Source organism: Cryptomeria japonica, chromosome 8 (genome assembly GCF_030272615.1).
Source record: "Cryptomeria japonica chromosome 8, Sugi_1.0, whole genome shotgun sequence".
NCBI classification, from domain to species: domain Eukaryota; kingdom Viridiplantae; phylum Streptophyta; class Pinopsida; order Cupressales; family Cupressaceae; genus Cryptomeria; species Cryptomeria japonica.
The window spans coordinates 2976868-3004198 of NC_081412.1; the positions used below are offsets into that span (position 1 = coordinate 2976868).

Genomic DNA, 27331 nt, shown 5'->3' on the forward strand with positions numbered 1-27331 from the left:
ATGAATTGGGGTAGATCTGCAGTGCAACATTATGCTTCTAACATCAAAGTTATGCCTACTCAAATCAGAAACTTATTGAATGGAGAAATCTTTGAGCCATTTACGGAGGTGCAAAGTCAAATTACTCAAGTCTTGTAGTCATACTCAAAGTCCTTGGCTAGGAAGAGGTTTTCAAATTCTTGTGAAGTTGTCCTCAATGAACAAATCAAGTAATGTCCTGTTTAGGGTTTTTCATTTTCATTTTCTTGTGGATGCAAACAAAATCATACACACTAAAATCAAGTACAATAATGGTAATGGACTGTGGAAATCTAGTCTATCTTATTGCTTTAGTTATTGAGTTTAGCAACCCGAATGTAATCTATTCCCTTTGGACTAGATGATTTATTGCAGTGTAATTCCATTATGGTAGATGGGTCATGATCTACATTGAGTTATGCATATTGATTATAAAAGAATTTGGATTCTTTTTACTTCTACATGTTTAATCTGACACCATTTTATTTTTGGCAGTGTGGAGTACAATGTCTCATACGTATATCATGCTATGTTTGCCTACTTTGATGGAGACAATGCAGCTTTGCTAGGAATTTGCAAAGTAAGCACTCTGAAACATGGGTTCTGATGACTAGAATGCATGACAAAAACTTTGCTCATTTGTAAATTAAATTTGCAGACACTTCCAGGAGGCCAGTGATGAGGAACGAAATCATGCAGAAATGTTAATGAGATATCAAGTTTGTATGAGACCAACGTATTTTGTTTGTGTTCCTTGCATATTATGTGACATGTTTGTTGTTGCTTTTGTATGTGACAGAACATGAGAGGCGACAAAGTTGTCTTGTGATCCATTTTGATGCATGTCATGGAGTTTGACCATCCCCATAAAGGAGATGCCCTCTATGGTGAGTTTTATATACAAAACAATGTTAAATTTAATTGTCGTATGTTGCAACATTGATTTATTGTACACCACTGTATTCCATGTTTCTTGATTAACTTTCCCTGTTTTGATTTCTGATGACAACCATGGAACTAGCCTTATCTCTGGAGAACCTAACAAATGAAAATCTTCTTAACTTGCACAGTGTAAATAGTCTTTTCTTTTCTGATCTTTTGAATTTGTTGCGTATACATATATTCCTTGGTTATATTATCAAGGTTGTGTCTTTAATGGTGTGTTTGATCTATTGTAGGCAAGTTTCTCAAGAAGCTAATTACGTCGAGAGGTGTGTTCTACAATGGTAGCACAGATTGAATCTATGTGTGTACATAAAAAACAAGTCTCAACAGTTACAAACTCATGGTTGTGGAAGTGCAACAGTCCTATACCACGTGAGAGTCTAACACATGGAAGTGCTATATTTTATTTATGTGCAGAAGAACAACAGAACGAGCAATGCATTTACCCTTTCCTAACCAGACAAAACCTCTAGTTTGCTTTGAAAATATATATTTCAAAGTAAAGGTGATAACAGTAAAGGCCATAGTTTTATGAAGCAAAGGTTGTTGATTTTGGTGTTCCAAAGGCTCTCCAAACTAGCAGAAAAGGAGTTAATGTAAGGAAATCACAGTGCGGAAACGCCTTCCTAATGTCAATTAGCAGGGAAGATCATACAAGAATGCAGTTTAAAACTTTTACAGAACGTTAAGAATAACATAGACAAAAACAAATAGAATCAACACAGAGACAGAACACCAAGAATTGCGTGGGAAAACCCTTTCGGGAAAAAACCCACCACCAACAATTGAACGCTTTATTTTTAGTAAATGAATTTACAACAAAGTTTTAGTCTGCAACTACAGGTATTCGTTCTCATATTCTCACAAACTGGACACTCCAATCGGCTCACAGAGTCAGTTCCCCCATAAATAGTTATCCAACAACTTCATATACCAAATTGTTGACAGTTCATCTAAGCAACAGCACCGACCGTTGGAAGTCTAATCGTTTGCGTCAGTCTGCATTCATGAGAAACACAATATCCCACATGCACCAGGAAGTCGGGTCTGTACGTATTTATATACACCGACAAGACCATCTTCAGTGTCCAAGTGTGCACCTTTTGGACTTCGGTTCGAGCGCACACCCGTAGTCGGTCTCTACTCCATCGGCCATCGAAAAGACCACAAATGTGTTGCTCTTATCTCTCGATGAACCAGTAGATGACTCCACTAATGCGGCTCCAAATAGGTCGGCTCCATCGACTCATCGGGATAGCCTTCAACAGGTAGACCCAATCTCCCGATGACCCTAAGATGATTCCATCGGGCCATCGCTAATCCGCTTCCATAGTTTCCCCAATCCCCGATATCACAGAAATCGATCAAGGAGGATCCATCGGATGATCGGCACAGCTTTCCACAAGTCCCTCCGATATCTGATCAATCCCCAATCGCTAAAGGCGATCTCATCGGTCATAGGTATAATAACAATTCGCCTCTCCCGATAGCCAATGTCAACCCGAACGCCTAAGACAACTTCATCGGGTATCGGCGTAACGTCGAACAACTCCACCCGATAGCCGATGCTACCCTGATGACCTAAGATGACTTCGTCGAGTCATTGGAATGACTTCAAACCTACTTCTCCGAGCTCCGTTACACTTCAAGACATAAGAAGATAGACTCGTTGGGTATCTGTATAGCAAACCAAAACCACTCCCGATGGCTGATACCTACTCCGATATGTCGAATTCATCGGCAAAGGTTATATCGATAGAGCTCACAGATTTTCTTCACTCTATTTCATCGGCCAAAGTTAACCCGGTCAATATGAACAAAGGTCAAGTGAATTAGAGGAACATTTCCAACAAACTCCCACTTGACGAGGAATTCACTAGACTGCTTGAGCATTTTCTAAACATTATAGATAGGGATGGGTACTGAGACCCATCGAGTTAGAACACCACTTGAACTTGTGAGTGCTCATCAGTTTTGTTAATGCGTCCGTGACATTTTCCTAAGTGTCTACCTTGTTCAGATTAACCTTTCCATCTTCTACCATGTCACACAAAAAATGGAATTGCACATCTATGTGTTTAGTCCTGGCATGGAATGTAGAATTCTTTGCTAAACATATAGCATTTCGACTGTCACATCGCACTTCAACCTCCACTGCATCAAAACCAACATCTGTACTCAAACACCTGAGCCAAATAGGTGTGGCTACCATGTATTCTTCCTTTGTAGTGGACAAAGCGACTACAGACTATCGCTTGCTCATCCAACTTATTGCTCCACCATTCAGAACAAACATATATCCACTAGTGGATCTTCTGCTGTCAATGTTCCCTGCCCAATCAGAATCCACATAACCACAAATGTTGAGAGTTCTCTTTGAATCATTCAGATTACCATGATAGCACAAAGCATAATCTGAAGTTCCCTTCAGATATCTAAACACCCTCTTTACAGCATCCCAATGTGGCCTTCTTGGATTCGACATAAACCTGCTAAGTACTCCCACTGGTTGGGAAATGTCTGGTCTTGTATAGACCATAACATACATCAAACTACCAAAGCACTTGCATAAGGGATGTTCTTCATGTCAACAATCTCTTCAGGAGATTTTTGACTGTCAAGCACAGACAGCTTAGTTCCCTGCAAGATGGGAACAACCTGTGATTTACAGTCAGACATGTGAAACCTGTCAAGAACATTGGTTATATACTTTCTCTGACTGGGCCAAAATTTCCTCTTAGATCTATCCCTTTTGATCTCCATTCCCAGAATGTACTTTTCTGCTCCTAAGTCCTTCATTTCAAATTTCATAGATAACTGAGATTTTAAATATGAGATCAAACCTTTTGTATTTCCTATGAACAGCATGTCGTCTACATACAAAGCTATGATAAGAATAGCTATGATAAGAATCCTATCACCTTCAATTTTGTAGTAAACACAATGATCAGCTTTTGATCTCACAAATCTCAAGGACAAAACAAATGTATCATACTTTTGATACCACATTCTGGGAGACTGTTTCAAACCATACAGAGACTTCTTAAGTTTGCATACCAAGTGTTCTTTACCTTTTTCCACAAAATGCTCAGGCTGAGACATATAAATCTCTTCTTCAAGATCACCATGAAGAAATGTTATCTTCACATCCATCTTCTCAATCTCCCAATCATATGCTGCTGCAAGTGACAAGCGAAATCTGATAGATGTCAGCTTAGCCACAAGAGAAAAGATCTCTCCATAGTCAATACCTTCATTTTGAGAATACCCCTTTGTAACCAATCTTGCTTTGTACTTGTCAATGCTGCCATCTGGACCATACTTCTTTTTGAATACCCACTTGCAGCCTATAGGCCTACTGCCTTTAGGCAGTGGCACCAAATCCCAAGTTCCATTTTTATCCAACGATGACATTTCATCATTCATGGTTTCCAACCAGGAATCTGAATCAGGCATTTTAATAGCTTCTTTTACAGTCCTAGGCTCATCAGTATTCGCAAGTAAAGCATAAGCACAGTTAACATTCAACATAGAGTGATTGTACTTATTAGGTGTATACCTATCAGGTTGCCGCCTCTCTCAAGTAGATCTTCTAGCCTCTAGTGTTGAGGCTTCTTGAGGTTCAACAGGAGGCTCATCATCATGTTCTTCTTCAGAACTACTCGAACTGCTTGAACTCTCCTCATCTTCAGGTATCTCTAGAGATTCTTCTTTAGCTGGAGGAATTTCAACCTCAGCTTCTCCTTTCTTTCCTATGTTGTGATCTAGTGACATAGGTTTCAGCTCATGAAAAATCACACTTCTGTTGTACATAACCTTACCAGTCACTGGATTCCAAAGTTTCTATCCTTTCACACCAACTCCATAGCCAATGAAGATACATTTCACAGCTTTGTTATCCAACTTAGATCTATTAATATCAGGCGCATGAGCATATGCCTCTGCACCAAAAACATGAAGGTGTCTTAAAGAAGGTTTTTTATCATACCATTCTTCCATAGGTGTTTTGTCAACCAATGCTGAAGTGGGAGAGCGATTCAGCAAGTAACATGTTGTAGCAACTGTTTCAGCCCAGAATTTTTGTTCTAGCCCAGCTCCACTCAACATGCGTCTTGCTTTCTCCATTAGAAACCGATTCAACCTTCCAGCAACCCCATTTTGTTGTGGAGTGTAAGGTATGGTCTTATGTCTCTTAATTCGATGATCAACACAATACTTGTTGAAATCTGCACTACAATATTCACCACCATTGTTTGTTCTTAAACATTTAATCCTTCTCCCAGTCTGATTTTCAACAAGGTTCTTAAACTCCTTAAACCGACTGAACACTTCTGATTTACTTTTAAGAAAGTACACAAATGCCCTTCTTGAATAATCATCTACAAAAGATACATAATACTTAGACTTAGACAGAGAAGGAACATCCACTGGACCAAACACATCAGAGTGAATATAATCCAGAATGTCAGAAGATTTATGAGAACTGGAATAAAACTGAACACGGTTTTGTTTTCCATATACGCAATGTTCGCAGAAATCGAACTCAAAACTACAATCATCTAGACCTTCAACCAAATTCTTAATCTTCAAAGCTTTTAAACCTTTTTCACCTATGTGCCCTAACCTATTATGCCAGAGCATTGTTTTCTCAGCAGGAAGTTTATCTTCCAATGAATTCGCATTATGCATTATTACAGTTGTCTTAACAAACTTTTTAGAGGTTACATTACAACATATAGGTTTAGCATTTAACTTATACTATGTACCAATGTGATCACCCTTTTCCAATATAATGGAACCCCTAGTCATCTTGCAACCACCAGACACAAATGTAACTTGTAGTCCAACATCATTAAGTTTACTTACAGAGACAAGGTTTATTGCCAAACCAAGTATATGAAGAACTCCATTGATACCCTTCACTCTACCATCTGGGAATTGAATTTTAATGCTGCCTCTCCCTACAATTTCCAACGTAGAATCACTAGCCAAGTATACCTTTCCACCAGCATACGGTTCATACTTCAAAAACCGCTCCTTGTGGGAGGTCATGTGAAAAGATGTGCCAGAGTCTACTAACCAGGTGTCATCTAAGGTAGGCACTACCAGGGCTGCTACAAATGCATTTGAATCACTCTGAGAAGATTCAGTGTCAGAATACTTCTTCTTCTTCTTCTTCTCCTCCTTGCAATCCTTTCAAATATGCCCTTTCTTCCCATAGTTCCAGCACTACACCTTTGACTTCTTGCTTGGAGATTTTGATCTCTCTTGAGACTTGGACTTGGACTTCTTTCCTTTCTTCTTGTCTTTGTCATTTGGTCTGCCTCGAACAGAGAGTGCATCTTTTGTCACCTCATAAGACTTCTTTCTCATTTCTTCTGACAAAAGAGTATTAACCACAATATCCATCTTGAACTGGGTCATAGTACTATCGATAGCCATCACTAAGTGATCCCAAGAGTCAGGCAATGAACACAACAGTAGCAAGCAACGTTCTTCTTCTAGAATAGTCACACCAATAGAATTTAAATGTGCAAGAACCATGTTGAATGCATTCAAGTGGTCTGCCAATGGTGTTCCTGCATCCATCTTCAGAGAGTACAGCTTCTTTCTCAAGAAAAGTTTATTCACCAAGGACTTGCCTTGATAAATATCTCCCAACTTCTTCCAGAGAAGATGTGCAATTTTCTACTCATGGACATTTAACAAAACAGAATCAGCAAGACATAGCCTGATTAGACCCCTTGCCTTTCGGTCGGCTAATTCCCATTCCTATTTCTTCATGCCTATAGGTTTCTACCCAGACACTGCAATCCAAAGGTCTCGGTCAACCAACAATTCTTCCATCTTGAGTTTCCATAGTTCGAAACTGGAACCATTAAATTTCTCCATGTCTATGCGCCCTAAGGTGCTCGCCATCTTAACCTGTAAAACAAACAAGTAGACACTATGCAAGACTTCCACTGGAATAGAACTGACACAAAAAACCAACCCTACCCAACAAGGATAACAAAACGGGCCAAGCTCTGATACCACTTGTAAGGAAAGCACAGTGCGAAAACGCCTTCCTAAGGTCAATTAGCAGGGAAGATCATACAAGAATGCAAGTTAAAGATTTTACAGAATGTTAAGAATAACATAGACAAAAACAAATAGAATCAACACAGAGATAGAACACCAAAAATTATGTGGGAAAACCCTTTCAGGAAAAAACCCACCACCAACAGTTGAACACTTTATTTTCAGTAAATGAATTTACAACAAAGTTTTAGTCTACAACTACAGGTATTTGTTCTCAGATTCTCACGAACTGGCCACTCCAATCTACTCACAGAATCAGTTCCCCCACAAATAGTTATCCAATGGCTTCATATACCAAATTGTCAACAGTTCATCTGAGCAATAGCACCGACCGTTGGAAGTCTAACCGTTTGCGTCGATCTACATTCATGAGAAACACAATATCCCACATGCACCAGGAAGTTGGTAGGTTCATATTCATATACACCGACAAGACCATCTTCAATGTCCAAATGTTCACCTTTTGGACTTTGGTTTGAGCGCACACCCGTAGTCGGTCTCTACTCCATCGGCCATTGGAAAGACCACAAATGTATTGCTCCGATCTCTCGATAAACCAGTAGATGACTCCACTAATGCGGCTCCAAACAGGTTGGCTCCATCGGCTCATCAGGATAGCCTTCAACGGGTAGACCCGATCTCCCGATGACCCTAAGACGATTCCATCGGGCCATTGCTAATTCGCTTCCATAGCTTCCCCAATCCCCGATATCACAGAAGTCGATCAAGGAGGATCCATCGGATGATCGGCATAGCTTTCCACAAGTCCCTCCGATATCCAATCAATCCCCAATCGCCAAAGGCGATCTCATCGATCATAAGTATAACAATAATTCGGCTCTCCCAATAGCCGATGTCAACCCGATCGCTTAAGACAAATTCATCGGGTATCGGCGTAACGTCGAACAAGTCCACCCGATAGCCGATGCTACCCCGATGACCAAAGACGACTTTGTCGGGTCATCGAGATGACTTCAAACCTGCTTCTCCAAGCTCTGTTACACTTAAAGACATAGGAAGATGGACTCATCGGGTATCGGTATAGAAAACTGATACCACTCCTGATGGTCGATACCTACTCCGATATGTCGAATTCATTGGCAAAGGTTATACCGATAGAGCTCACAGATTTTCTTCACACTGTTTCATCGACCAGAGTTAACTCGATCAGTATGAACAAAGGTCAAGTGAATTAGAGGCACATTTTCAACAGTTAATACTCGAACACTCTTGGTAGGCAATCGCGGCTACATTGCTTCTGGTGCACATGACCTTCATTTTCTTCTATTTGACATAAATTTCAAGTTTTTTTAGGGATACTTAGACTTCAAAGATTGTTATAAATAATTTTTTTCTATAGATTGAAAATACAAATTCCAAGTGATTTTAAATTTTTTGAAGTGTTATATATCATTCTGGAAAGCGTACCAAGCTACTCTTTGTCTTTGGTTTTAAAAATTGTATTAGATGATTGATTATGCCTTTCTTCATAAACTTGGGTTTGTTGTACAGTTTTGTTTGAGAATGAGGTATTTTGTGATTGGAAATTCTTTAGTCTTGGTGTTAATTTCGTGACAAAGTTTCTAGTCCACTACTTAATTTCATTGTAATTTTTTTCACAAAGGAAGTGATCTTGTCAGATTAAATCGCAAGGTTTTGGTCATTGTTTACTATTTAATTTTAATTTTTGTCTTCTCCATTTGATTATTTTATGTTGTAAGGTAAAAATAATAATGGTATCTAAGTTAAAAAATAAGCATTTTTTTCATATTTAGAGAAATCAGCACAAACAAATATATTATTTTAGAAGAACCATATTCTTCAAGCACTGATACCATTTCTACATAGAAAAAAGTTAGTTTAATGTAAATTTGATATATACAGGTATTGAGCCATTAAAAGTGTTTACTACCATGGAATTGTAGGGGCTCTTATTTTGTATGACATCACTCGATATGTGACCTTTCAGAATGTTGAGAGATGGCTCAAGGAGTTGAGTTGTTATATTGAGAAAGCTTTCACACAGATTTTGACTCAGATTTATAGGGTTACAAGCAATAAGACCTTGGAATTCATTGAGGAGAAAAAAAATATTCTTGAAAAGGCTTAAACAATCCATATTAATGGTAAGATGAAGTTATTGCAACTAAGAAGTCTGGTTGTTCTGAATTATGAGATCTTGGTCATGTGTTGCTAACGATACTTTTGTTTCCAAATTTCTAAATTTACATTTAATTTTATTTATACTCTATAAGTTTGTCTCTAAGGCTAGAAATTGCATTGAAGTCTACACCCATAGTCTCTTGTTTGTATTTATATGCATCATCCCTTATTTTTTCATTCATCATACATACTTATTATGAGAATTTCTAAAGTCGTAGACGGCAAAAAAAAATATAAGAAATTATGATGAATTTGCAGATAATGTATATACAACATGCCATAGAAGAGTGAAAGATTTCTATATCTTGAGTGTTTTGAAGATGAATTCTCTTTGTGTTTGGGTTGTTTAGGAGAGGACATTGTTAGAAAAAGTTATAGATTTATCAAATTTAATAGAGCTTTCTTATAGTATGACATAAAGAATACTTTTATCGCCTAGAAAATAGTGACATAATTTATTTAAATCAATATTACTTTTCTATTTGTTTGAATATTTCTTCAATCTCTTATGTACATCAATTAATGTATTGTTCATTTTTGTATTCAAATGGATGGCATGCGGAAATGATCTTTCTCATAATTGTATAGGGATCATAATGATAGTCAGATGACAAATTACATTGAAGGCAACTTCCTCACATAGTAGGTTGTAACCTGTTCTTATTTCTACTTTGAACATTTAGCTAGAAGGTTTCTTCAAAATATATATTAGTTTGGAGGGATTTTCATCTTTATAAGATTAAGAAAACATAGGTGTTTTGGTGAAGTTATGGCTAATATTTGAAGTGATCTCATTCAAGTGGAAGCAATTAAGCAGGTTTCAGAATATGTTTCCCAATTGAGAAGGATAGGCAAAGAACATGGTATGCCTAGATAAACCCATTTTCTTATTTTGGGAAAAAAAATTAATACGATCAATGGGATTTGATAAATTTGAAGTTCAATTTACATTGGAATTTCATTTGAAAATCGAACTCAACTTTTTTGATGCAGCTATATGGTATTTTGATCAAGTGCTTCTCAATGGCAACAATGTTGTCCATAAGGAGGAGTTGCAGTTGCTTGATATGTTTGTTCATATATCTCTTACATTTATAGAAAGTTGACCTCGATCCATGAATTCACTTCTTTGAATGAACACAATTACTTTTATATTTTAGCCTTACATTTATCGCCTTAAATAGAAAGCTCAGTTTTTACCTCCGTGATTATAAGTAATACTACCTCAATTTCATATGTGCATAAATTTTCTGTTATATTTGAATATTGGTTTTGTATTACATTTTGTTTGAAGATGAATTCTGATGATGTGTTGTAGATAACATCTAGAGTGAACTCGACACCAATTTTGAATTTATTGCAATATTGCAATCATGTTACTAAGCCATTTTGAACCGGTTTAGGTGTTGTAAACTCGTATCTATAATTCATGGAATAGATTATAGATATGAGTAGAATCTTGAAGTAGGTCACTTTCCATAGTTTCATTAGATTCCTTAGAGTTACGATTCAATTAAGGTTTAGAATTCACTCAAGTTCAAATTATAAGTTGCATTAGTTCACATTTAGTTTTTTCCACAATTTAAGATAAACTCAATTGTACTTTGATTATTTACTCCCAATAAAGACAATGTTTGTTTCTTCCAAATTTTGCTTACCCTCTAATATATTACCCAAAGCATATCTTTCTATCGGCATAACCATTGCACCTTGTTGAGGTGCAAGTGCTAGTTTACATGAGGTAAAGATATCTTAGAGGGCCATACTCTCAAGTTTCAATATTCTTACTTTTGGAGGGAATCATATGTGAGGGTCTTTCAATGCAATCCTGCACTCACTCAATCTTGGCATATGACCAGAAGAGGGACAACTCGGGTTAAGAGGGGGATAGATTTCATGAATGAAATCATGGTTTGCAGACCTGCTTATGATCACCACAGTTATTTGAGTCTTGTTGGCAAACGGATTTGTCACTGCGAATTTATCTTCAAAATTGACCTTGTTTGCCCAAAGAGTAGTGACAACCATTCCAACGGTTGGAGAGATTGTGGTGAATTCACAATCTTCCTCTGCATTTGAGAGAGGCAGCTCCCTCGTATGATGGGGGTATTTAGGATTTTTGTATACTTTTAAACTGAAAGTACATAAAGGAGAAAACACAAAACTAGAGAAAGATGACTAGCATAAACCCCAATGGTAGACATATGAAAACCAACTGAGATTCCACAACTGATAATGATTACAAAGGGTTTTTGAACACAAAATAGGTGTTGATATGCAATGATGAATAAATAAAGATAACAAATCTTGACATACGGAAAGATAAGTTATTTTTACACATCAAACTCAAGATACCAAGAAGCAATTGTGTTTCATTACATCAATTGCATAGATTGTTGATAATTCACGTGGGCACAAAAAGGAATCGCCAATTTAACATACGAAGAAAATTAGTAATAACAACTTAGAAGAACATCAAGAACATACGAACTTGAAAGCATTATTTATTGTCTTTGTGAGATTAGACAATCTCATAAACCTCTTTGTACAAAGTGTAAAATCAAAATTCATTATAAGATCCTCTAACAATTTATGCAAAGTTTCCCCTCTATAAGAGTCTCCCCTTTACAAATGAAATAACCTTGTATTTACAGCCATTTGAGAGAACAACTACCTTGTAACCACTTTGTGTAACTACTTAGAATAACTTCCTAAATAGCCACTTAGGATAACTACCATAAGCAAACACTTAAAGTAACTATCCTTTTGAAGACAAGTTAGGATTTATCTAACTTTTACAAAGCTCAAGCCAAAAAGCTAACTTTAATTACAATAAGTGACTAAAATAACTTTTACAAAGAACAACTTGAAACATTATAACATTAAAGTTATGGATCTTGTTGAACTACACTTCTCCATCTTTGTTTGCTTCATGTATAACACTTTCTAAAGATGTTGTCGACATTGAGTACCACCTATCTTGATTGTGATCTCTTTGAGGTGGTTTGTAAAGAGGTTTGCATGCTTTGTCTTATGATTTGTGTTTCGCATGCACTTCTACACTATACACTTTGATGCATGTTCATAACTTGGTGCTATGCTTACATTTTTGCGTGTAGATAAAGAAGATGTATTTGCTTAGTTTCTTGGGTAGTTACAATAACTACCTTATCACTTCAGCTATCGGCCATTTGCAATGATTTCCAAACTATCTGAAATGGTCGACAAACTCTAATAAAACTTGAATACATTGAGCCTTGTTTTGTTATCAGGCCTTTGGACAAGTTGTCAAACTTACCGAAATCACTGATGGGCATAAATCCATTATTCTGTTGACCTTCAAAAAGATCGATGTAATATACTTTTTCGGCATGTTGAGCGAGGTGGCCAACTTGGGCATGTTGTTAAAATTATCGATGAAGATGTAAAATGCTCCTTTCAGAAAGTTGTGAATCTTGGGGAAGACACTGATTTATAATGACTCGAAACTCTTTCATTTGTAATTCTCTTTTCGATATTTTGAACAACTTAATAAAGTTAGCCAAAAGTCGATCTTTATTTCAAAACACAACTAACTTACCAAGCTTCGGCTTCTTCGCAATCATCATAAAGTTGGTAAACTCGCTATTACCATCGAATCATTTAAAAACCAATCAATGATGTCAAAGATGATTCTACATTGCATATGCATATCTCTAAAGCACTTGCAATTACATTTGACAAAATCCCTTTTTTGTTATGTCTTGATGGACATTCATACATTGTGCTTTGACTTTGCAATGCTAGTGCGAGACAGGAGGGAAGCTGGTAAAAGTTGTCGAATTTAGCTTTACACCTGAAAATTGCATTCCATTGAAAGTTTTTAAGACCTCGACAACAAATCTATCATGTGTATATCATTGCAACCATGGAATTCATGAGACCGTGTTTCTTTGATCCATTCTATTAAACAATTCACATGCCTCAACTTAGACTCCACGTTTAACATGTGTGTCTACCAATGCGCTTGCAATTATCTCCTTTGGATGGGATTGTAATGCCCCACCAAGAAACCCTAAAGGAAACAACTACAAACACTCAAAAAGAGGGCAAATAATTTTTTTTTAATAAAATCACACTAATGTACAAGATATACATTTCAATAGAAGTTGCACAAACAGAAGACTTAACACAAATTCCTAAAGGGTTTCCAACGAAGATTACTCAATTAATCCAATGAACATTAAGGTGTATTAATCCAATTAACAATGAGATTGATTAAACCTACTCATGATAGAATGATTATCACATGAACAAAACAATTAAATTTCATAAGAGATTAAACTAAGCATGATTGAATATATACATCTGTCATTTGTTACATTACGTCACTAAAGCTACATTCATCATAATCCATATTACTGCATTTAAATTAATAACTTCATACATACAATTAAGATTAATATCACCTAAATTACATTATACAATTTAACCATTATACCATTCATACATCCAAAATTAAAAGGAACTAGATGAACACATACACCATACAACATACATTGATAAAGGAGTTCATCCCTAATGGGCTACGTCTCTGGGTCCGCTTCAAGTGCAAGACCATTCTAATAAATAAAAGATGAAAAATACCTAAATTTTACATCAATTACAACCTACCATCAAAGCGTGCATAAACAAATGATACATATGACCACATAGGGTCCAAGAGATACATGAATGATATGAGAAGAACAAAAGGATCCATCTAAAACATGGAATGGAGTAAATACAAAAATAACAACTAGAGAACCTGCAAAGCTAATCCATCGCAAGAAGGCACGAACAAAATACCCAATGGAAAGTGGCACTACCACTTGACCATGTGGCCTAAAAAAGAACCACCACTCTGTGCTAGGAGATAGAACTAAGGCCCTCAAGCAAGCCATAACAAAGCATCACATGGTCTCACATGTACATCAGGAACTCACACAACACATAAGCATACAAGCATGAATCTTACAAAAGTGCTTCAAGTAAAGCCAACACATGACTAAACACTAGTGAACAAAAGGGAAGAATGTCATTGCATAACTGGTATGGGTTACCATGGCAAGCCTCCATAGGCCCCGACCCCCATCCTGGATTACCCTAGTAGCCTTTCCCGAACCTTCGACACCCATCCATGTCTCATGCGGACTCAACAAACCTTTCATGAGAACAAGGTAGTTGGTTTGTCATTCCAGGCCTTCCCATTGCATCCTGAGTCTGTACTAGCACTCAACCATGAGCGGGAAACAATTTATCTTGATTAATGTTAGTAAAACCCAACCCTCCATTTTTTAATTAAGTTATCACTTATTACTCAACTTTTGATGGGTTATCCTTCTACCTCTTTGGGCGTCGCCCCCACTCGAAAGCCACTCTTCTTTATGACACTACACAACCTCCAAAGAACCCCAAGGCAAAACACAAAAGCCAACAAACATAAGGAGTTCAAAAAAACAAAAATGAAGGACAATATGATTAAAAAAACCTTCTACCATGGTTAAACCAATTGAAGGTGCGAAACAAACAACTGGTCTATCCACAAAACAAGACCAAAACCACAATAAAGCATGTACAACCACAACCAAAACATAACCAGATCAACTTCCACAATAAATTGATATTCAACAATATGTCATCATGACACGAGAATGACTTTACCAAACCAACACAAAAAATTCACCAATCAGAGTAAACACTCAAACAAATCTACTTGCACTCTAAATTCATCCATGTTAAGGAATCAGAACAATCACTTAAAATGTACTTAAACTAACAATCTCTAATTGCGGCTATTTCAATAACTGACTCTTTCATGATAATAAAATCCACATTAGAGAACGACGCATCATTTAAAAACAAATATATAATCACTTCAATTTAAGCCAATTTGGCTATAACAAATATCACTTGAATTTCAAATTTCAAGATAATGAAATTAAAATTTAAAATGCTTTTGAAAGCTAAATTCAATATATAAATCAAAATAATCATTCCAATTCAAAGTCATATCAACTAAACGTAATTGATGACAAACAATATAAATTTCATTTGCACAACTAATTTGCATTTACATCAAATCAATATTTAACATTTTCTTTATATAATAAATTCAAAATACATAGTATAAATATATACATATATATTTATAAATTAATTACTAAACTGATATTTCTTTTAAAAAAACAAATTTCATCCAATAGCATATTCCAAATAAAAATTGCAAATTGAAAACTACCATTAACAAATTAAAAATTAGAAATAATACACACACACACACACAAATATATATATATATATATATATATATATATATATATATATATATATATATATATATATATATATATATATATAATAAAAAAAAAAAAATTACGCATTTGTTTTGATTGAGTTTTTTTTTTAAATTCACACAAATAACTCATGGCAACAATGTGTTTCCAGCACATGTATTCAATTACTCAATTGGCCCTAACGCTAGAAGAACGAATCTGAATCAATCCACAAATGAAATTTTCATATATAATATTATTATTCCACATAATAAATTCACATTTAAAACATCAAATTCACAGTTTTCAAAAAGTCTAAAGAGACCAATAACCAGGTTTTGAAGGCCATACACCATTGATGGACCTCCAAAAACTCAAAAAAATAAAACTTGTCAGATCAAAAATTCCTTAAAACTCATTGGTTGATGAGTGAACAACATCACACTTCTGAAATAAAATTCACTTTCTGGGTTTACATAAAAATTTGGAACATTTCCCTAAAACAACTCTCATTTTAAAAATTGAAACATACAAATTCATATATAAACTAAATTCCAAAATTCAAGTTGGAGAAAAGTTCTAAATCTATTTGCTATCCATTTGCAACAAGAATTACACAATTTCATAAAGAATCAAGGGAGAAATCAAGTAAAATTCACCTTCAAGTTGAATAATTTCAAAATGAAACATCGAGCCAAAGACTCTGAAAGAACTCACAAAAAACCGAGTAGCAACCAGAGTTTTCCCGCTCGAATCCAACAAGCTCCTTCCCACAAAATCTCTCCAAGCAAATCCTTCCCAATCAAAACTTCAAAAATCCATTATAGGGTTGGAAATCTCCAAAATTTGGAAAATAATACTTATTGTTCAAAAACGCATAACACATATTTTATTCCACCATATGGTAATAAATAAATACTCTAATTTTGTTAGCTTAATAGAATTTGATTGATCAATTTATAAAAACAATGGTCTTATTTTATTTTATTTTAAAACAATTACTCAAGTCAAATATAATTTAACTTTCACTAATAATTCAACATTCACTCTAACTTAGACAATTAAAAATAGTCGATTAATTAATTAACCACAAAAAAGATTCTAATATAATTTATTCTTAATTCCCTTTAATCAACACGACACATTAAATTCTCATTAACTACTCAAGAAGAAAATAATTAAACACACAAAACACATAACATGCAACACTCAACTAAAACCAGAATAGAACATGACACACATACCAACGTCGAAAAAGTGGCCTACTTGGCAAAGCGACAAGGCAAACAAAAGACTGATGACGCTCACAATTGAGCAAGGCTAGGGTTAACATTAGGACCTTAGAACTACCTCCTCCACTTCCATTAAGTTAATTAGGTACGCTTAGACTTGTGGAGTCAGGTGGAGACGATACCATGTACCTGCAATTCCCTGCATCACCGAACCACGCATACATATATATACACAAACACGATAAACACATCGGTGAATGAGAATTGTGACGTTTCGTGTCTCACTGAAATGAGTGACGGAAAATCATCTCCTCGCACCCCACACACTTCCACACAGCATGACGACATATACATGAAGCAACTCGCACATAAAGTAAATGTGTTAGTCCATCATTAGTAACACATAAATAAGCTTAACATTTTCTCATTAATAAAATACGATGTAGAAGCAAAGTTAACAACTACTCGTCAATAAGCAATAATGTATATTCAATATTTATCCCTCAATGAACTATAATGCATAATCATATTCACCAAATGCACTCCAAAGCATAATACCAGAATACGCATCACAATCACAATAAATCAACCATCCACATAAGCCACTAAAAAGTCAACTTTGGTCAACGACATCAAAAAAGGTCATAACAGGGTAGGGATACTACATTCTCCCCCATTAGGGTCCAACTTACTCCTGGAAATCGTAAGGCTAAGATAGAACAACAAGGACACCAAGTCGTCGCACTCACATATCATAACCAAAATCATAACTTAACTTAAGGAGAATGCAATCCACAAAATCAATATACTAATGTATAGAAATCAACATCCAAGTCATCTAATTTAACAAAAAGATTTCCTACTTTTACTAAATCAATTAGTTAACATTGAACAATCTTCCATTTACGTTCCTTAATTACAAAATCAATGCATTAAAAGAGTTACAACAGTTACAACAACATTCATTATCTTTAATTACCTAGGTTAAACATGCTAACACCCTTATTCAACTTTTAGGATCCACCATTCCAACATACATTCATACAAGAAAAAATCTTCTATAAAAATCCTTATCCAAAAATAGACATATCATATTGTATAAAGCATAATAACTTAGTCTATCCAATCATAGAAACATTTATTTTACATCAATAAGCGTCATAAATTAATATTTACATGTCTACTGCAACATCCTAATTATACACACTTCTCTGCATTACCAGGTTAAGCACACCATACTCTCAAATTGAACTTTAAAATTCAATCATAACTAATATTTCACACTACCTCTAAGGTACATAATGCATACACATTAAAGGAATAAAGGTTTATGGTGCAAAATCACGTCAATAACAACATCAAAACATCATTCTAGATACAAGATACAACCTCATACGAAAGAAATGAATATATAATTACCTACGTCCAACCATCTACAGTCTACTTGATTCAATTAAAACTCTTATAGGCTTTTCAAACACTCACTGAGACAATAAGTCTATAGATCATTAATATTTATCTAAAGCTACCACATAATTAACTAGGTCCAATTCACACTTCTTTCTACTACATCTTATAATTCAAACGATTTCAAACCAATTTCATCAAAGAAAATACACTTATTTCCTTAATTAATCTCATTATTTAATTAGTTACCTCATTATGTCTAGAATCACTCTCTGTAGTGTTCCCCCTTAACACACTATCAGAGGTCCAAGTGAACATAATAGATATAACACTTAACACATAGCTAAGGCCAACTATTACAAACATTCAAAATGGCCACCAAAAATCTCAAAAAAACATCATCCAAATGATGATCGCCAAATAAAATGATAAATAAGAAAAATGTTGACAATTTCGACAATCAACAAAATCAAAAATACGACAAGTGTTAAATTTTTTAAAAAAAGAACGAGAGTTTATTGGCCATTTTGTCATAAGAAATTTCAAAAGAAAGTGCTAGCCCCTTGCCACAAAACGTTAAAAGACAGTCAAAACATTGTTGCAATAAAACAAAAATAAAACAGAACAAAGTGACCATTTTCAACCACATCATAGGGAGTAACCGCTACACTACATCCAAGATCACACATCCTGAGTGCATTAGAGAATGAACCATAGACACTAAAGCTATTAGACTAACTACTATACTTTAATACCATACAATCTTAATTCACAAGTGTCACCTTCCCAACATTATCGTTTATCCATATTACTAGAATTCACAAATCCAATAAGATAAGGAAGTAACATATTTTCTATATTTTCACTAACCCAACACAACATTCTTGTAGTTCTTAACAATTACACAAAGGTTTTGCGAAGCTAAGAATTCTATTTCCAAATAAAACAGAATCGCAAAATATTAATTTCCTATTCTCCACACATATTCTACATGCAGTGATAAGATTATTTTAATCAATATTTTTTTTTCCCCTTCATGATTTATAATTCATCTAAGCTACATGGATTACCTATAAAATCTATGCAAAAAGTATTTCATTTACTTACTTACTCGACATGATGCACTCATAGGCAAAACAACCCACTTTGGTTCCCAATACATAATGAAACAGACACTCCTTAATACATGCCTCTTAATATTCATTGCAAACAATCAATTATTTCTATTTGCTTTAATTACATCATTTAATACCATTTCTTTTAATCTTCATAACTAGATAAAGAGAGAAGGGAGAGAATTTTCGATAGTCAATCGCTTCACACATATGCACGTAATCTACAAGTTCACACAAGTAAGACTAAATTTCTCCCTATATGCCTATCATCCTTATTGTACTATTTTTTATTTCACTTCTGATACAAAAGAATACAATTTGGCTTATCATGATATTTCCTTACATTAAAGATGCCACTAATGTCTTAGTCTCCAAATGAGAATAATAAAATTTCAATCTTTCCTTACATGCTAACTTCAAGCAAAACACTCATTACTCTTAATTGATAAAAACACATCATTAACTATGACTATTCATTGAATGTCAAAACATGAGGAGAAAAAGGAAAATTGAAATTACCATTTATCTAATTTGTTGTTATGTAGGCACATCAAACACGTTCTACATTTACACGTTCTATTTATACATAGTCAATTTAATATGCCCACTGCAATTGCATTATTGTACTATTCTTACAGGTCATTATTCAAGTTGATCATCTAAAACACACAATGAGATCCTTAATAAAAACACATCCAATTCCCTCCTATACCACTACACATAATCCTTTACCCATCCAAGATATCTTCTAACATTCAAGTACACACCAACCTCTCCAAGATTCACATAAGTGTTTCAAGAAAACACAACAAACAGATATCTTAATTTCTAGAGAGAATGAGGAAGAAATACATCTAATTCACAATGAATATGCACTCAACATTTTCTCTGCAAGCTCTCATAGTTATGACACTATATACAATTATAAGCATAACACAAGCCCAAACTCATACTTACATACTTAAGACGATGCATTATTCAACCTATTAAGCTAGTCTAATTAGTATTATACCAGTTAAGAAGGTACATCCAATTAACTCTGAAAATAAGAGTAAATGTAGACCTAACATCTTACAAGAAAATAGTGCACATATAATCACACATCAAGCACTAATCATCAATCAGGAAGAGCAAGAACTGAATACAGATGTTACGCTTGTTTAGGGTTTTCAAAAAGGGTGAGTTAAAGAAACAAAGCATGAAACCTCTAAGAACTTCAAGATCCCAAGGGTTAATCACAAACATACATCAGAGAGACAACCATACAACGAAAGGACTATATATTACACACCACACTAAGGGCACCAGTTACACCAGAGATCTCAGTGTTTGTAAACCTTGGCTCTCATACCAAGTGTAATGCCCCGCCAAGAAACCTTAAAGGAAACAACTACAAACACTCAAAAAGAGTGCAAATAATTTTTTTTTAATAAAAACACACTAATGTACAAGATATACATTTCAATAGAAGTTGCACAAGCGGAAGACTTAACACAAACTCTTAAAGGGTTTCCAACGAAGATTACTCGATTAATCCAATGAACATTAAGGTGTATTAATCCAATTAACAATGAAATTGATTAAACCTACTCATGATAGAATGATTACCACATGAACATAGCAATTAAATTTCATAAGAGATTAAACTAAGCATGATTGAATATATACATTTGTCATTTGTTACATTACGCCACTAAAGCTACATTCATCATAATCCATATTACTGCATTTAAATTAATAACTTCATACGTACAATTAAGATTAATATCACCTAAATTACATTATACCATTAATATTGGAATTGAGAAATACAACCCCACAGTAGCCTAGAGATCTTCCGCAAGCCAAATAACCTATTACAAGGAGAAGCAAGGAAGCAATAATTTGAAGAACACACAAAACACAAGAAAAATATTCTCAAAAGATGAAAGCTCCAATTCACCAAAAATGTATTGTGAAAAGATAATACAATGAAAAGAAAAATTAACCTCTAATAGGTCAATAAACTCTAAAAAGGGAAAACCCTAGGCTTACACATAATAATTAATAAAATAATTAATTAATGTGCACCTAATGTTAGCTTAAGTGTAAAAAGATAATTGGGAACTTAAAGAATTAAACAAATATTGTTTAGTTAATCAAGTAAAGACTCAATTACTCTAACACCCCCCCTTAAGTTAGACTTAGGGAGAAGCTAAAACCTAGAACAACTACTGAAAGAATGAAAGATGGGTCCCGGCAACAAGGCCTGATCAGGTACCCAAATACAATGAAATCTCTATGAAACGGAGACAAAGGAGAAAACCCAGTGGGAAAATACTCCTCTCCAAAAAGAGATAAAAGAACATGCTAAAAGAAGAAGAAGGAAGGAAGGCCTCATAAAAAACCCCCAAGGACAACTTCTTTCACCCCAAGCATAGAACGCCACTGAAAATAGCGGGGCGATGCAAAAGGTTTCGTGAAGATGTCTGCAACCTACTCAAAAGTGGGAATGTACTCCAGAATGAGAACACCATCCTGAATCAACTGTCGAATGAAATGCATGTGAAGCTCAATGTGCTTCGTCCACTAATTCTCTACCGAGGTGCGGGAAATATGAATAGCACTCTGATTGTCATACCAAAGAACAGTGGGACTATCAGGAGGAAAACCAAACTCAGTCATCAACTGTCGAAGCCATAAGATCTCCTGACTAGGGAGCACAACAGCTCGGTACTCAGCCTCTGTAGATGATAATGCATGAGCAGTCTGCTTCTTGCAAGACCATGTGACAGGACCATAGCCAAGACAGAAAACAAAGCCAAAAGTAGACTTCCGATCAGTGACATCACCAGCCCAATCTGAGTCAGTGTAGCCAACAATGTGAGGTTCCCCTGATGTGTAGTGAATGTCATGAGAACTAGTGCCCTGAATGTATCTCAAAATACGTTTGGCAGCTTGCCAATGACTCTCATGAGGATCATGAGAGAATCGAGAAACAAGACCAACCGCAAAGGAAATATCAGGACGAGTGTGAGTCAGGTACAACAAACTGCCAACCAACTGCCTGTAAAGTGTAGAATCGACTGAAGGAGTGTGACAAACAATAGTCAAAACAACCCCTGACTGAAATGGAGTGGGAGCAGGCTTGCAATCAAGCATGCCGAAGCGTTGAAGCATGTCAAGAGCATACTTCTACTGGTAGAGGTAGATCCCATCAGAAGACTGAATCACCTAAAGACCAAGGAAATAGTGCAAAAGACCAAGATCTGTCATCTCAAACTGGTCCATCAAGGCATGCTGAATATGTTGAATCATAGAGGATGAGCTACCCGTGATGAGGAGATCATCAACATATAGCACAAGAATCAGTATGTCACCCTCAAGAAGCTAAATGTACACTGTGTGATCAGAGTGACTGCGGGAGAACCTAATGGAGAGCAAAAAAGAATCCATCTTCTCATACCAAGCCTGAGGGCCCTGATTGAGACCATACAATGAACGTCGGAGTCTGCAAACTAAATAACTATCCTACACAAATCCCGGAGGTTGTTCCATGTAGATTTCTTCCTGTAGATCCCCATGCAAGAAGGCACTCTTCACATCCATCTGAAAAACAGGCCAACTCCGAGAAGCGACAAAAGATAGTACAAAGTGAATGGAATTCATCTTGGCGACAGGGGCAAATGTCTCGGAGTAATCAATACCCTCAACCTATGAAAACCCCTTCGCAACAAGACGTGCTTTGTACTTATCAATGGAACCATTAGCAGCATACTTAGTGCGATACAACCAGCGGCACCTAACCATCTTTCTGCCCTTAGGAAGAGGACAGAGATCCCAAGTATGATTCCTCATCAAAGAAGAATACTCTTCCTCCATTAGCACAATCCCACTCAGGGTGACCTGTCGCCTCTAAAAATTTATGAGGATCATCTGAGATAGCATGACTTAAAAGACTAGAACCCACAGTATGAGAACGAATGCGACGAGTATCTGAAAGATCACCGGCCATAGGACCTGTCACCTCAACAGTAAGGCGAGCCCACTTGGGCATCTGAGGTGGAGCGGGTGGAGGTGGGGATGGTGGAGCATCAGCACCATCATCAGAATCATCCTCAAAAAGATCCTGAAGGGGTGCAGTAGTCGGAGGAGGTAGAGGAGTAGACACTGGAGTCAGGGTATCCAATGTGATAAGGCACTCATCAAACTGAACATCCCGTCGAAACAGGACCTCTCTAGAATCAGGATCAAACAATCTGTATGCCTTAACATCCTCACATTAGCCAACCAAAATGAGTGGTCAGCTCTTCCACGACATGGCTTGCCTCTGAGCATCAGGAATAAAAGTCCATGCCTCACTGCCAAACACTCTGAAAAATGAAACATCGGGCTTGTCATGAGACTAAGCCTCCTCAGGAGTCATATGTCGAATAGCCTTGTGAGGCATCCGATTCTGAATATAGTTGGCACAATTGACTGCCTCAACCCAAAAAGACGAATCGATGGACCTGGATTGAATCATACAATTCGCCATCTCCCGTAAAGTTTTGTTCTTGCGTTCAGCGACACCATTCTGCTAAGGGGTGTAGGGAATAGTAAACTGGTACTACAAACCATGCTCAGTGCAAAAATCTCTGAAAGCCTGATTCACATACTCCCCCCCATTATCTGTACGTATCCGTCGAATAGAACAATCAGACTGCTTCTCTACATATGTCTTGAAGATTCGAAATAAATCAAAGACATCAGACTTGTACTTAAGAAAGTACACCCATGTGCGTCTGGAAAAGTCGTCAATAAAAATGAGTACATACTTGACCCCAGAAAAAGGAGTGGGAAATGACATAAGATCACTGTGAATCAACTCCAAGGGTGCCAAAGCACGAGAGGCTCTTCCCTTCGGAAAGGGATCTCTGTGATGCTTGCCAAGAACACAACCATGACAAACACCATCAGTGCAAGGAATCTGGGGGAGCCCAAGAACAAGTGCCTATGTACTCATCTGCTGAAGATATCTGTAATTGACATGGCTCAATCGCTCATGCCAAAGCTTACTCACTGAATCTGCATGTGCTATGAGAGATGAACCTGTACCCGAAGAGGGCTCAAATTCATCAAACCTGTAGAGACGAGATGCAGAATCCACACTACTAGTAGCCACAACCAAATCAGGGTCATGGAGGTCCCGAATAACCACATCATGTGGTGAGAACTCAACTGTCTTACCAGAGCCAGAGTGGCAAATCTAATAAATGGACAGGAGGTTCGTCGAGATGTCAGGGACAACCAGAACATCCTATAGAGTACCCTCATCCAAAGAGACAGAACCTGAACCCAAGACGGAAAGTTGAACTAAGTCACCCACTGCAATTTGTGAAATACCACAAGAGGCAAGAGAAGTAACCAACTGTTGAGTGTGTGTCATATGGTGAGAAGCACCAGAATCTAGAATCCATGTAGACCCATAGGTCGAAGCTCGAGCGGTGAGAGCATGACCTTTCCCTTTGGAAGGAGAAGATGCCTGAGGTGAGGAAATGTGATGCTATTGCATGGCTTCCTCTAAAGCCTTTAACCGTTTCCAACACCTGAAAACTGGATGGCCATCCTTGCCACAAAAACTGCAAGTGTCTCCTGATTTCTTCTTAGTCTTGGAGGAAGACTCACCAGACTGTGAAGATTTTCCTTGTTTGGGAGGAAATGGTTTTGAATCAAAATTAGGAGCTAGCTTGGAAGAATTCTCACTACCTGCAGAAGGCTTCTTCGGCTTCGGTTTTTGCTTTTGTTTCTCCTTCTCCTTAGAGGACTGAGCAACCAATGCTTTGTTCTTGGAGCCTGAGAGCGTATCCAGCTGAGAAAGATGAGACTGCTCATGAGACAATCGCTCACAAAAGACATCAAAGGTAGGCATGTTGAAACAAGCACCCAAGCCATCCATGGTGGAGTAGAAAACAGAGACAAAAAACTGAAAGTGACCCTGAAGCTTCGAAAGAATCAAATGAATGCACTCTGTATCTGTCTTGTTCTTTCCACATCCCTGAAGAATAGATCTAGTAGTCTTGAATTTATTCAAAAAATCCTCAATAGTGGGAAAGGAATCAAATGACAAAGAAATCAACTATGCCTCAATCTGTAATGCCTGAATCTCATTGACCCTCCCGAAGAGAGAATCAAACTTCAACCACATATCCCGAAAAATAAGCAACTCATCAAGGTGAAACAGAAGACTGTCGAAGACATGCAAAGAGAGCAAACCCATGGCCTCATCCAGCTTGTTCCTATGCATAAGAATCTCATAAGGACGTTGCAGTACTGGTTGAACCTCATCCAAAGAAGCCCACAACCCTTGTGCCCTGAGAAGCCTCGTGATGTGAGGCTTCTAGGTGTGATAGTTGTGGGAAGTCAACAACTCAACTAAAGGATCTGCCATGAGAACAAAAAAACTCTACACCTGCACCTGCTTGTTGGTTTTTTTTATTATGTGATCTTTCAGATTATTGCTTCCTTGCGTGAGCAGGGACGTTGCCGGCGGCGAGGGCGGAGTTACCGGTGGGGGCCGCAGACTGGAGCCGGTGGCGGGTGCGGAGGGGCCGGTGGGGGCCAGAGGGGGCTGCCGGCGGGGCCTAACGGACAGGGCTGCAAGTGTCGTACGGTACCTTCTGGCAACCGCAACCCCCAAAAAAAAAAAAAAATTCGCCCCTTTTGATAGGGTTTTGATATTTTTTTTACTTTTGAATAAAAATTTTTTGAAAAAAGTCAAGATCCGGCCTGCATGCTGTAAAAAGGCACAAAAAAAATTATTTTTTTCTCAATTTGCATGTCAGGGCCATACGGCCTGGTTAGGAGAAAAAAAATCACTTAGATGCTCAGGAGTCAAAAATGGATAAATTTTATATGACTATAGGGGTTTTTGGGTCTTTTGAGCACGATGGTGAGGTCCGTTTAGGCCCATAGTGCTCAAAAGTATAACCCAAGAAAAAAGAAATAAGAAAAAAAGACCAAGAAAAAAAAACTTAACCGTAAGCACACAAAAAAAATGTCTGAAACCCCAGATCTGCTTCCAATGCAAAATTTTCAAAAATAGGAATAAATAACTGCAAACCTCTGCTCTGATACCATATTGGAGTTGAAAAATACAACCCCACAGTAGCCTGAAGATCTTCTACAAGCCGAATAACCTATTACAAGGAGAAGCAAGGAAGCAATAATCTAAAGAACACACAAAACACAGGAAAAATATTCTCAAAAGATGAGAGCTCCAATTCACCAAAAATGTATTGTGAAAAGATAATACAATGAAAAGAAAAATTAACCTCTAATAGGTCAATAAACCCTAAAAAGGGAAAACCCTAAGCTTGCACATAATAATTAATAAAATAATTAATTAATGTGCACCTAATGTTAGCTTAAGTGTAAAAAGATAATTGAGAACTTAAAGAATTAAACAAATATTGTTTAATTAATCAAGTAAAGACCCAATTACTCTAACAATTAATACATCCAAAATTAAAAGGAACCAGATGAACACATACACCATACAACACACGTTGATAACGGAGTTCACCCCTAATGGGCTACCTCTTCGGGTTCGCTTCGAGTGCAAAACCATTCTAATAATTAAAAGATGAAAAATACATAAAGTTTACAACAATTACAACCTGCCATCGAAGCGTACATAAACAAATGATACATATGACCACATAGGGTCCAAGAGATGCATGAATGATCCGAGAAGAACAAACAGATCCGTCTAAAACATGGAATAGAATAAATACAAAAATAACAACTAGAGCACCTGCAAAGCTAATCCATCGCAAGGAGGCACGAACAAAATACTCAATGGAAAGTGGCACTACCACCCGACCATGTGGCCTAAAAAGAAACCACCCCTCCGTACTAGGAGATAGAACTAAGGCCCTCAAGCAAGCCATAACAAAGCATCACATTGTTTCACATGTACATCAAGAACTCACAAAAAACATTAACATACAAGCATGACTCTCACAAGAGTGCTCCAAGTAAAGCAACACATGACTATACACTAATGAACATAAGGGAAGAGTATCATCGCATAGCTGGTATGGGTTACCCTGGCAAG

General features: G+C 36.6%; 1 pseudogene; it reads left to right on the forward strand.

The window, feature by feature from the left end:
• Positions 1-26014, forward strand: LOC131028854 (ferritin-3, chloroplastic-like; annotated as a pseudogene).
• The last annotated feature ends 1317 nt before the right edge of the window (positions 26015-27331 follow it).